Below are 12,114 nucleotides of genomic sequence, written 5' to 3'. Positions count from 1 at the left end.
TCTCCATCCGTCCCAACATTTCCAACTCCATGAACCCCTGTCAGCCCTAGAGCTCTCCACATTTCTGTAGCCTCCTGTGGGTCTATGGTCCTCCCTCCCTGTGAAACCACCTCCAGTCCCCACACCTCTCCCAATCTGGCTCCTCTGCTCCAGATCAGACCATTGCTGTCTCTGTAAACAACTCCATCTCTGAAAACTCTTCCCATTTGTGTTAGCTCATTCAGTCCCCATACTCTCCCGCTTCCTGAATCCTCTTCCTGTCATTGCAACCCCTCCATGTTTATGTAAAATCTGACAGTGCTTAAACCCATTCCAACTCACTAACCTCCTGCAATCCTAATAAAGCTCCTAAACTGTGAAACACCTCATTTCCTTACAATCCTCCCTCCCTCCCTCCTCAAATGCCTTCATCACCATGAAACCTCACAATTACTAAAGCCTACTGTTGGCACTGCAAACCTCCTCATGTCTGCAAAATCCTCTCGCACTGTTATCCCTCCCTATCTCTGTAACCCCCACCACACTCCAGTGCCATTCTGGGAAACGTGGCAGAAGAGGGAAGATTTTGTTGAATCCGTGCCATGTTACAGAGGAAGAATCCTGGGAATTACAGATTTAATCTTATGTCTGTGCTGTACAGATTATTGGAGAGGAATCTGACAGACAGGATTTATGACTCCTTGGAAAACCATAGTTAAATTAGAGACAGTCAGCATGGGTTTATGAGGGGCAGTCCATACCTCACAAACCTTACCGAATTATTTGAGGCTGTGACAGGATACGTTGGTGGCTCATTCAGAAAATGAGGAAACATGGGAAACAGGGAAATCTGTCTGTCCGGATGCAGGATTGGATGGCCCAGAGAAGACAGAGTATGGCAGCAGATGGACAATATTGAGCCTGGAGCTCAGTGACCAGTGGTGTTCTGTAGCAATTCGCTCTGGGACTCTGCTGCTTGTGATTTTTGCAAATGACTTGGATGTGGATGTTGGAGAGTGGGTTAGTAAGTTTGCCAATCACACGAAGGTTGGTGGAGTGGTGGGGAATGTGGAGGGCTGTTGTAGGTTGCAATGAGACATTGACAGGACTCAGAGCTGGGTTGGAAGTGGCAGATGGAGTTCAATCTGGAAAAGTGTGAAGTGACCCATTCTGGAAGGTCAAATTTGAATACAGAATACAGGGTGAAAGCCAGAATACATGGCAGTGTGGAGGAACAGAGGGATCATGGGGTCCATGTCCATAGATCCCTCAAGTTGCCACACATGTTGATAGGGTTGTTTAAAAGGCATATGTTGTGTTGGCTTCCCTTAGCAGGGGGATCGATTTTAAGAGCCGTGAGGTTTTCCTGCATCTTTATAGCATCCTGGTGAGACCACACTTGGAATATTGTGTTCAGTTCTGGTCCCCTCTTTACAAGAAAGATGTGCAAGTTTTAGAGAGTGTGCACAGGAGATTTATCAGGATGCTGCTTGGAATGGAGGGCATTTCTTATGAAGAAAGGTTGAGGGAACTAAGGCTTTCCTACTATACTAAAGAAGGGGACAGGGCGATTTGATAGATGTGAAAAAGATGATGAGAGGCACAGAGACTGTAAATAGTGAGAGACTTTTCCTCCTATGGCACAAATGGCTATTACAAGGCGGCATAATTTTAAGGTGAATGGAGGATGGATAAGAGGTTAGTGAATGGTCGTTGGTTGGAATGCGCTGCCAATGGTGGTAGTAAAATTAGATACATTAGGGATATTTGATAGACTCTTGTATAGGCATATGGATGATAGGAAAATGAAGGGAATGTTGGTTACTTTGATCTTACAGTCGGGTAAAAGGTTAGCATGGCATCATGGTCGAAGGGTCCTGTGCTGTACTGTTGTGTGTTCTAAGTTCCGTGTGGTAAACTGGGTAATAAGCTCAGATCAGTTGTAAAAAGGATATGGCATTTAGGAGTAGCTAGTGAACTGGATACAAAATTGGCTTGATGATCGGAGACAGAGGGTGATGGGAGACATGTTGTTTTTCTGACTGGAAGCATGTGACCAGCGGTGTAGTGGGTCTACTGTTGTTTGTCATTTGGATAAATGGTTTGGATGGGAATATTGGTTTCCTGGTAAGTAACTTTTTTGAGTGACACTGGAATTGGTGGTAAAGTGGACGGTGAAGAATGTTATCTGTGATACAACAGGATGAACAGTACATCTGGGATATTGGGCTGAAGAACAGCAGATGGAGTTTAATTAGATAAATGTGAAGTGTCCATTTTGGTGAAACAAACCAGAGTGGGACTTGTCCAGTTAATGTTCGGGCCCTGGGTAGTGTTGTCAGTCAGTGACCCAGGGATGCAGGTACACAGTTCTTTGAAAGTGGTGTCACAGGTAGACAGGCTGCTGAAGCAGGCATTTGGGATGTTTACCTTCATTGGGCAGTGCATTGAGCGTAAGAGTTGGGAAGTCATGTTGTGGCTGTACAAGACATCGGTGGGGCCACCATAAAAACATTGTTGATCAGTCAGGAGAACTCATCTGGTTCACTTACATCCTTTAGGGAAGGACATCAAATATTCTAACCTGGTCTGGCGAACATGTGATTCTACACCTACAGCAATAGGGCTGACTCTGAGCTACCCTATGGGCAATTAGCAATGGGGCAAAGATTGCTGATCCATCTCATGAATGAATACATAAAAATACATATGTCCCTCCCTACCTCTGCAAACAACTCCAGCTGCAACATTCGGTATTGGCTTTGGAACACCATTCAGGCCCTGAGCACTCTCTGTAACACTCTCACCACCTCCAGCACCTTCACTTGTCCCTCTTCCTGTCGTGTCAATAAACCCTGGCAATGATTCTCCTTCCCACTGCCATCCTCCTGCTAGCATATCCTTTGCAATCTCTTTAAAACGTACTCTGAAAACACTTTCTCTTTTCAGGATTTTGAGTACGTTTTGGTGATTTTCTCAGCCTCATAATCTAATATGATCCATTTTGTACCGAGTGAGGGACTGATGTGAATATCTTGTCTTTGTCTGTTTCAATGAGTGTTTTTTTTACTGTTCTTTCAAATGTTTTCCACTGTTCATTTACAGACACATGTTTCAGTCTGTTTTTCCTCTTTACCTTGGTCAGTTCTTCCCTCAGGCTCATGTGCTTGGCTATTTTTGTTTCTAGTTGTAGCTTGTCCTTTCTCTCATTCACTTTAAAACTTTATATTCCGTTAAACTGCACTTTATCCGAATTTCCCAGAGGATCTCTCCAGGTGACATTTCTCATTTACTAAGTTTCATGACACAACTGTCGATCTGAGATAGTTACATCCCTAGCCAGTTCCACAAAGAGACACTGAAAAAAATTCTCCGAATTCCTCTACCAATATCACAGTTGTCAGTGTGACTGTCCGAGATAATGAAAGTATTGAAGGTTTTCAAAATTATCATAGTGCATTTTTTTTTTAAATCCAATGAGTTCCTGTTTAATGCAGTGATGAGCAATGAAATGCTGTTCAGTGGCTAAAACTGTTCTACTGCTTGTGTCCTTGGCATGTAGTAGCCAGAATTTACATTCAGGCTGACTCTAGTTCATGATCTGAGGCCAAATGTTTTCTCTGTAATGTCTTTGTGATCCATTATTGTTCGCGGTGTCCATTTTGCCTGGTACCCGCAAGGCTGTGAACCATTTTTTTCGCTCTGTAACCATGTCTCCTTGGTGTCTAAACCTTTTATCTCTGTGTCACAAATCCATCTACCTTATTGATGAGACGTTGTCCATTCCAAAATAAAACATACTTTACTCTTTCCACAATTTCCTTTCACAACCCTATTCGCTGATATGCAGTTTTAGTTAAATTCTATCCCTTCCTGTTCCTTTCCGCTGGTCTTCAGCCACATTCCCATGGTGTTCCAATGCTTCACCCTTTCTCTTTGGAAAGCCGAACCCTATCCTTTGACCTGAACCCTATCCCTGCATCCTCTCTGTCAGTTTAAAGCCCTGCCCATAAACCTACTGACATGATTGGACAGGACACTGGCCCCAGCACGGTTCCAGTGGGAACATCCTAATGATTATTTTTTTAAATCAGGTATGGGATATGGGCGTCTTTGGCTGACCAGCCTTTCTTGCTCAGCCCTAGCTGCCCATGAACTGAAAACCTTGCTCAGCCATTTCAGAGGGTAATTGAGAGACAAACACTTTGCTGTGGGTATATCGTGTAAACCATGTGAGGATGGGCAGATGTCCTTCTTGAAAGAACAAGGACCTGTGATGCAAGCTTCAAGAATTATGTACCTGAACCCGAAGGACCCTATGCTCTAAAACAATAACCAAGACCCCAGCGTTAATTCTATAAGCTCTACCTTGTTCGTTTTACCAAATGCATTTATTCAGATTGAATTCGATTCACAGTTTTTCAGCCCATTCACCCATTTCATCAAAATCCCTTTGTCATCTTAGCAATCCTCCTTCACTCTCCACTATTCCAGCCTCCAGCCTTCCAGCCGATCACACATGGCTGTCAATGGAACAAGTATATTTGCTAGGGGCTCCACAATTTCTTCGCTAGCATCCCACAATGTCCTGTGACACACTTAATCAGGTTCTGCGACTTGACATACCTTTGTGTTTTAAAACCTCCAGCACCACCTCTTCTATAACATGCACAGTTTTCAAGTCATACAGATGTACAGCATGGAAACAGACCTTTCAGTCCAACTTATCCATGCTGACCAGAAGATCTGAATAAATCCATTCTATTTACCAGCATTTGGCCCATGTATCTCGAGGCCCTTACTATCCATATACCCATATAGATACCTTTTAAATGTTGTCATAGTTTTGGTCTCCATTATTTTCTCTCTCAGCTCATTCCATACACACATCACTGAGTGCCTGAAAAAGCTGTCCCTTCGATCCCTTTTAAACATGTTGTATTTTTTTTCTGAGTCATTTCAACTTACAGAACATCCTTAATGTCAGGAGAAAAACAGATAAAGTTGCAAGTTTAGTGACTCAATACCAACACTGAAAGCAACCGAGATATAATATTATTTCTTCCAGGGACGGCTGGATGAGTGAAGGGGATGTTATTTGAATGGATGGAGAAATGTCCAACAACAGAGAGAAAGAGAGAGGGAAAGAACTGAAAAGCAAACAAAGGGAAGGCTGATGATGAAGTAGAAGGAAAATAAAAAAGGTATCTTCTTCTGACATAACCCTTTTTCCCCTTACTCCTGAATATCACGTCAATCTTGATATGCCCCTCTTTAAAGTGAATTATATTCCCTCGATCTCTCTTCTCGGAGTGTGATGATTAACTCCACTGTTAATACTGATGCTATCCTTATAGTTGCTGAGACACAGAGAAAAGTAATGTTATACTGTCAACTGCTTCTTCAGAGAAAGGGACTGTTACTGTGGGACTGTGCAGAGATGTAACGGCTTTTTCAGCCAGGACGCGAAACATTTTCAACATGGAATGGGTGCACTGCGTGTGTGTGAGGTTTTCACTTGCGCCTGCAGTTAGACAATAAGGGGAGGTTCAGGAGATGCTTTCATCTGGTTTGTGTATTATCAACTGCTGCATTCATTCAAAGAGACCCGAGGGTCTGGTGACCCCATGCTGGACACTGCATTTCGAGCGTGTTTGGGTCCATGGGAAACAAATGGAGCTGAGCCTGTACAGATGGTAAGCTCTGGACACGGGGAAGGGCTGGGTACAGTACTATCCTCCCTGGGATTTCCAGGTATATGTTTCTAAGCTGAACCAATTCCAAACGTAAACTGTAAACATTTGAAAAAAGATGTGGTCACTGAGCTGTGTCCCCTCCATCATTATAACCTATAAACTCACACCAGAGACGGACTGTGCTGACACTCACCATGAAGTGAACTGGGTTAATTCGGGAACATTACAGGCAGGAGTTGTTAACATTTTCATCATCTCTGAAGTGCAGTCCTCCGAAATATTCACTGGCTGTCAGAAACCATCTGCCAGCAAAGAGGAAGACAGTGAGTCCATCGCCGTGAGGAAGGTACAGAAGCAAACCTCCAGACACACTGGGGAACAGGAGGTCTGGTGAACATGCGGAACTGCACAAAACTAGAATTAATGAAGAGCATGCTCTTTGAAAACCCATTCGAATTAAAGGTTGGTAAGGTGCTGCATCTAGAACATAGAACATTACAGCGCAGTACAGGTCCTTCAGCCCTCGATGTTGCGCCGCCCTGTCATACTATTCTGAAGTCCATCTAACCTACACCATTCCATGTCCGTCCATATGCCTGTCCAATGACGACTTAAATGCACTTAAACTTGGCGAATCTCCTACCGTTGCAGGCAAAGCATTCCATACCCTTACTACTCTCTGAGTAAAGAAAGTACCTCTGACATCTGTCTGGTCCTTATCTCCCCTCACATAAAAGTTTTGTCCCCTCGTGTTTGCCGTCCCCATACTTGGAAAAAGGCTCTCCTTGTCCACCCTATCTAACCCTCTGATTATCTTGTCTGTCTCTATTTAGTCACCTCTCAACCTTCTTCTCTGTAACGAGAACAGCCTCAAGGCCCTCAGCCTTTCCTCTTAAGACATTCCTTCCATACCAGGCAACATCCTAGTAAATCTCCTCTGCACCCTTCCCAAAGCTTCCACATCCTTCTTATAATGCGGTGACCACAACTGTACACAATACTCCAAGTGTGGCCGTACCAGAGCTTTGTACAGCTGCAGCATAACTCCTGGTTCCGGAACTCAATCCCTGTATTAATAAAGGCCAAAACATTGTATATCGTCTTAACAACCCTGTCAATCTGGGTGGCAACTTTCAGAGATCTGTGAACATGGACACCGAGATCTCTCTGCTCATCTGCACTCCCAAGAATCTTACCATTCGCCCAATACTTTGCATTTCGATTACTCCATCCAACGTGTATCACCTCACACTTGTCCACATTAAACTCCATTTGCCACCTCACAGTCCAACTCTGCATCCTATCTATGTCTCACTGCAATCAGCTGCATCCTTCGTCACTATCCACAACTCCACCGACCTTAGTGTCGTCCGCAAATTTACCAACCCACCATTCGAAGCCCTCATCCAGGTCATTTAGAAAAATGACAAACAGGACTCAACACTGACACTTGCGGAACGCCACGAGTAACTGGACACCAAGATGAACATGTTCCATCAACTACAACCCTCTCTTATCTTTCAGAAAACCAATTACTGATCCAAACTGCTATGTCTCCCTTCCTCGGAGTTTTGTATAATAGCCTACTGTGGGGAACCTTATCGAACACCTTGGTGAAATCCATATGCAACACATCAAGCGGTTTACGCTCATCTACCTGATCGATCACTTTGTCAAAAAACTCAATAAGATCCGTCAGGCACGACCCACCCTTCACAAAATGGTGCTGACTGTCCCTGATCAGATTATTCTTTTCTAGATGGTTATAAATCCTATCTCTTACAACCCTTTCCAACATTTTACAACAACTAAAGTGAGACTCACTGGTGTGTAATTGCCAGGCTTGTCTCAAATACCCTTTTTAAACAAGGGAACCACATTTGCTCCCCTCCAGCCCTCAGGCACTATTCCTGTAGTCAATGATGATTTGGAAATCAATGCCAATAGCTCGGCGATCTCTTCCCTTGTTTCACAGAGTATCATAGGATAAATCCCGTCCGGCCCAGGGGACTTGTCTATTTTCACACACTGCAGTATTTCAATTACTTCTTCCTGATGAACTTCAATCTCTTCTCGTCTAGATGCAAGTATCTCTGTATCTTCCTCGCCAACGTTTTCATTTTCTATTGTGAACACTGTCTAAATATAGTTATCTAGTACTTCCCCTATCTCCTCTGACTCCACATACAACCTCCCACTATTATCCTTGATTGGCCCTAATTTAACTCGTCATTCTTTTATTCCTGACATACCTATCAGGGTTAACCGTGATTCTATCCGCCAACAACTTCTCATGTCTCCTCCTGGCTCTTCCGAGCTCTATTACTCTAAGTTCCATCCCAGAGTATTAAGGAGGTGGCAACAGAGCCAGTGAAAGAATTACTAATTATTCTTTAGAGCTGGTTTGATTCTGGAAAGCATCCTGCAGTCTGGAAAATATCTATTGAAAAAATAAATATTTAAAATAGGACGGAGAGGGAAAACAGAAACCTAAATAGCTTGATGTTAGCTGTGAGAAAAACATTGTAGCCTTTTATAATAAATGTGACAAAATGACACTTGCCGAATAATGATATAATTTGATAGATTTGACCTAGATTCAGTCATGGGTAATTATCTTTGCTAAACCGGCTGGAGTTTGTGGACTCTGTCCATTTTGTCATTGACAATTGAGTACCAGTCGGAGTGGAGTAATTGAATTTTCAGAAGAAGTTTGACATTGTTTATTGCAGGTGGGTGGAGAATGTTAGGGTTCATGGTGAGTTAAGGGTGGAATGCACCGAATGGATTAAAAATTGGATAATGGGCAAAATGAAGTGTCGTGTTTTTCTTCTCTGGGCTGAATGCTTGTGGAGTATCAGAAGGATCAGCTCTTGTGCAATAGCTGTGCACAAGGTATAAAAATGATTCAGATGTGAACAACAAATACCATCATTCACATTTAAGTGTATTAAATGGTGAGAGGTTGGGAAGGGCTGTTGTTGTAAAGGACCTGGATGTCCTTGGTTATAAGTCACTAACAGAATTCGCATGGGGTAGTATATTATTCTAACTGCACAGGATATGTGGTCTATCATGGAAAATTATTGAAGAACCAGAGTCAATATATCTTACTCAATGGTAGTGTTTTGTTGAGCCAGTATTTAGCCAGTATTGTGTACAGACAGAGTCTGCTTTTTAAATAATGATCTCCCTGTCATCGAGACAGTGCAAAATATTTTCACCAGTCTGAACCCAAGCATGATGTTACCATAAGGAGACAGAGCAGTAACCATGTTTTTAATCAGCCATGCTGTGAGAGAATAAGAAGTTTGAAACTTAATGGTTATGGATGGACCCTCATTATGTCTCAAGCAGCCATTGATAAGGTGAGAAATTCCATACTTTCCATAGGATGCTCGATTCCTGTGCATAGAACTAATTTCGATTGACAGAGAGGTACAGGCTCTGAATGAACTCTGAACAGTTTCATGCACCCTTACTGTGTGGCCCTGTACTCAATGTTAGATTGTACCCAATCCTTTCAGAAGCCATAATACCTTCATTCTGAAACAGTTAGCCATTCCCCACCAGCTTCTTACTTCCTGAGAGAACATAGGTCTGCTCTCTCAGCGATGGAAGATGCCTTTGAAATTGGTTAAAATTTGGTTTCATTCCTACTCCCAGGATACCATGATAAAGTAAAACGTATGTACTATGAATAATGAAGCCACTTGGAATAAGGTGGAGCAATCTACCTGTGAAGCCCCTGCTCCATTTGTTTGTGATACTGGCGCATCTCTGACATCATCCTGTGCCTGGTTAGTGACTTGAGAAGCTGAAAGACCTCTTCCTGTTCCTTTTTAATGACTCCGGGTATCGAATGGTCTCTTTCTGATCCTGTGTAAGTGACGTGTGGGAGTGAGCAGACTCCTTTTCTTCCTGTGAAACAGGTAGGAAGGACTGAATGGGCTATCCATATTTTTGCATAATAGTTTTGATAGGGTGAATGACTTTCCCACATTCTTGTGAAGCCAGATTGAGGTGTAAATGAACTCCTTCGTTTACTGTCGAAATGTGCAGTGTCTGGCATCGCTGTTCCATGAATGTTGCCGACACGTTAACTTGAATGTTGTCCAGGTCTTGTTGCACATGAGCACAGACTCCTTTAGAAAATGAGAGATAGCTAAGTGTTCTGAACATTGTGTAACCTACAGTGAATATCCTCTTTCTGTTCGGTGTGAACTCAATGGGCTGAATGGCCTGCTTCCACACTGCATGGATTCCCCGCTGAGAAACTGGAGATGCCTGGGTGAAGGAAGGTACACTGAAGATCTCCTGCAGTGATGTTCCACAGCTGAGATGATTGATGCGTAATGATGATAAACATCTTCCCTTGTGGTGTGAATGACTCCAAACACTGGAGAGTTTGCAATGGATTCTCATGAAGTGCGACTTTGCTCAGACTCCTTGATGTCATCCTCAGTTAAAAGCTGCCTTGATATCAGGGCCAGTCACTCTTAGCTCAGCCCTTGTATTCACCTCTATCGCTCATATCAATAGGTCATGGTGTATGAGCAGGAAATGGTTTCTTCAAACAGAGAGTAGTGACTGTCAGGAATTCTCTATTCAGGAGAGTCAGGGGATCAAGATCAATGAAAGGTCTCTGAATGGTCTTCCCAGTTTCTGTGCACCAGTTTATAGCAGTAACTGGCCTCCAACTGCACCTGTCTAGCAGTTTGCAGAGGCTGAATGGAACAAAGGACCATCGCAATCTGGAGCAAGATTAGGTCACTCGACACTAAGAAACTTCGCCACCACGCATTAAGTTTGTGGATGATCAGGTTGTGGTCTCAGCCCCACTTTCCTGTCTGTATCCCATTATCCATGACTCAATCTCTGTCAAATATTTAATGAATTCAGTTTGAATAAATGTGAACAAAGAGGCAACACATAGCTCTGGGAAAGACGATTCCCACTCAAGTGGCCTTTTTAGAATTATTCCTCATCTGTCTCACAGTGTCGTACAGAAGGGAACTCTGTCCACATTATCCAGACATCCCAATCTGATCTCAAGTCATTTGCAAACATTCGGCCCATAGCTTTCTAAATCCTTCCTATTAATATGCACGTCCAGATGCCTTTCAAATATTGTAACTTTAGCAGCTTGCATCATTTTCTCTGACAGCCTTTTCCATACACACACCGCAGTCTGCATAAAACCTTTGTTCCTTTAATGTCCTTCCCCTCTCACCTTTAGCTTTTGTCCAAAAATTTTGGACTCACCGATCCTTGGAAAAAGACCTTGGGTATTCAACTTATCCATGTTCCTCATGATTTTATAAACATCTACATTGTTACTCCTCAGCCTCCGATGCTCCAGAGTAAACAATCCCCAGTCTGTCCTACCTTCCCCTGTAGCACAATCCCTCCAATGCCCGGCAATATCCTTGTAAATCTTTTCTGCACCCTCTCAGGTTTAACAACATCTTTCCTATAGCAGTGAGAACCAAATTAGACATAATATTCTAAACTTCACCTCATCAACATCCTGACCAATTGCAGTATGATCTCCCAACTCGTATACTCAATGTCCTGACCAATAAAGGCAAGCATACCAAACCCCTCCTTCACCACGCTGTCTACCTGCAACTCCACTTTTAAAGAGCAATTATCCTGCAGCTTTTTGTTCAACAACAATACCCAGGACCTCACCATTAACTGTATATGTCCTGCCGTATTTTACCTTTCCAAAATGCAGCGCTTCTCATTTATCTAAATTTAATTACATCTGTCACTCCTTGTCCCATTGCCCCATCTGATCAAGGTCCCATTGTACTCCAAGGAAAACCTTGCTGGCCACTGCACCTCCAATTTTAATGTCATCTGTAAATATAATAAACAGGCAAATATTCACATCCAATTCACTTATATAAATGACAAAAGCAGTGGACTCAGCACCTTGTGTTAGACCATAGGTCAAAGGGTTCCAGTCTGAAAAGAGGTCGTCTACCACCCTCTACCTCCTACATTCACTCTAATTTTGTAGTGGAGTGGCGAGCTTATCTTGGGTCCATTTATGATCCAAACTTACTAACTTGTCTGTTATGTGGAATCCTGTCGAATGCCTTGCTGAAGATTGTATGGACAGCGTCTACCAGATTGCTTTCATTAAACTTGTTTGACATCTCTTCAAAAAACGCAATCAATTAGAAATGAATTCCCGTGCAAAATACCATGTTGGCTATCCCTAATCAGTAGTTGCATCTGGCATTGTATGTAAATCCTATCCCTAGGATTTAGGTTTGCTCGCTGAGCTGTAGGTTTGATATCCAGACGTTTCATTACAGAGCGAGGTATCATCATCAATGGCGACCTCCAAGTGAAGCGAAGCTTTTGTCTTCTACTTTCTATTTATATCTTTCCATTGGATGGGGTTCCTGTGGATTGTGTTAATGAC

The sequence above is a fragment of the Chiloscyllium punctatum genome, chromosome 33 (genome assembly GCF_047496795.1).
Source record: "Chiloscyllium punctatum isolate Juve2018m chromosome 33, sChiPun1.3, whole genome shotgun sequence".
Classification (NCBI taxonomy): Eukaryota; Metazoa; Chordata; class Chondrichthyes; order Orectolobiformes; family Hemiscylliidae; genus Chiloscyllium; species Chiloscyllium punctatum.
This window is presented reverse-complemented; position numbering follows the sequence as displayed.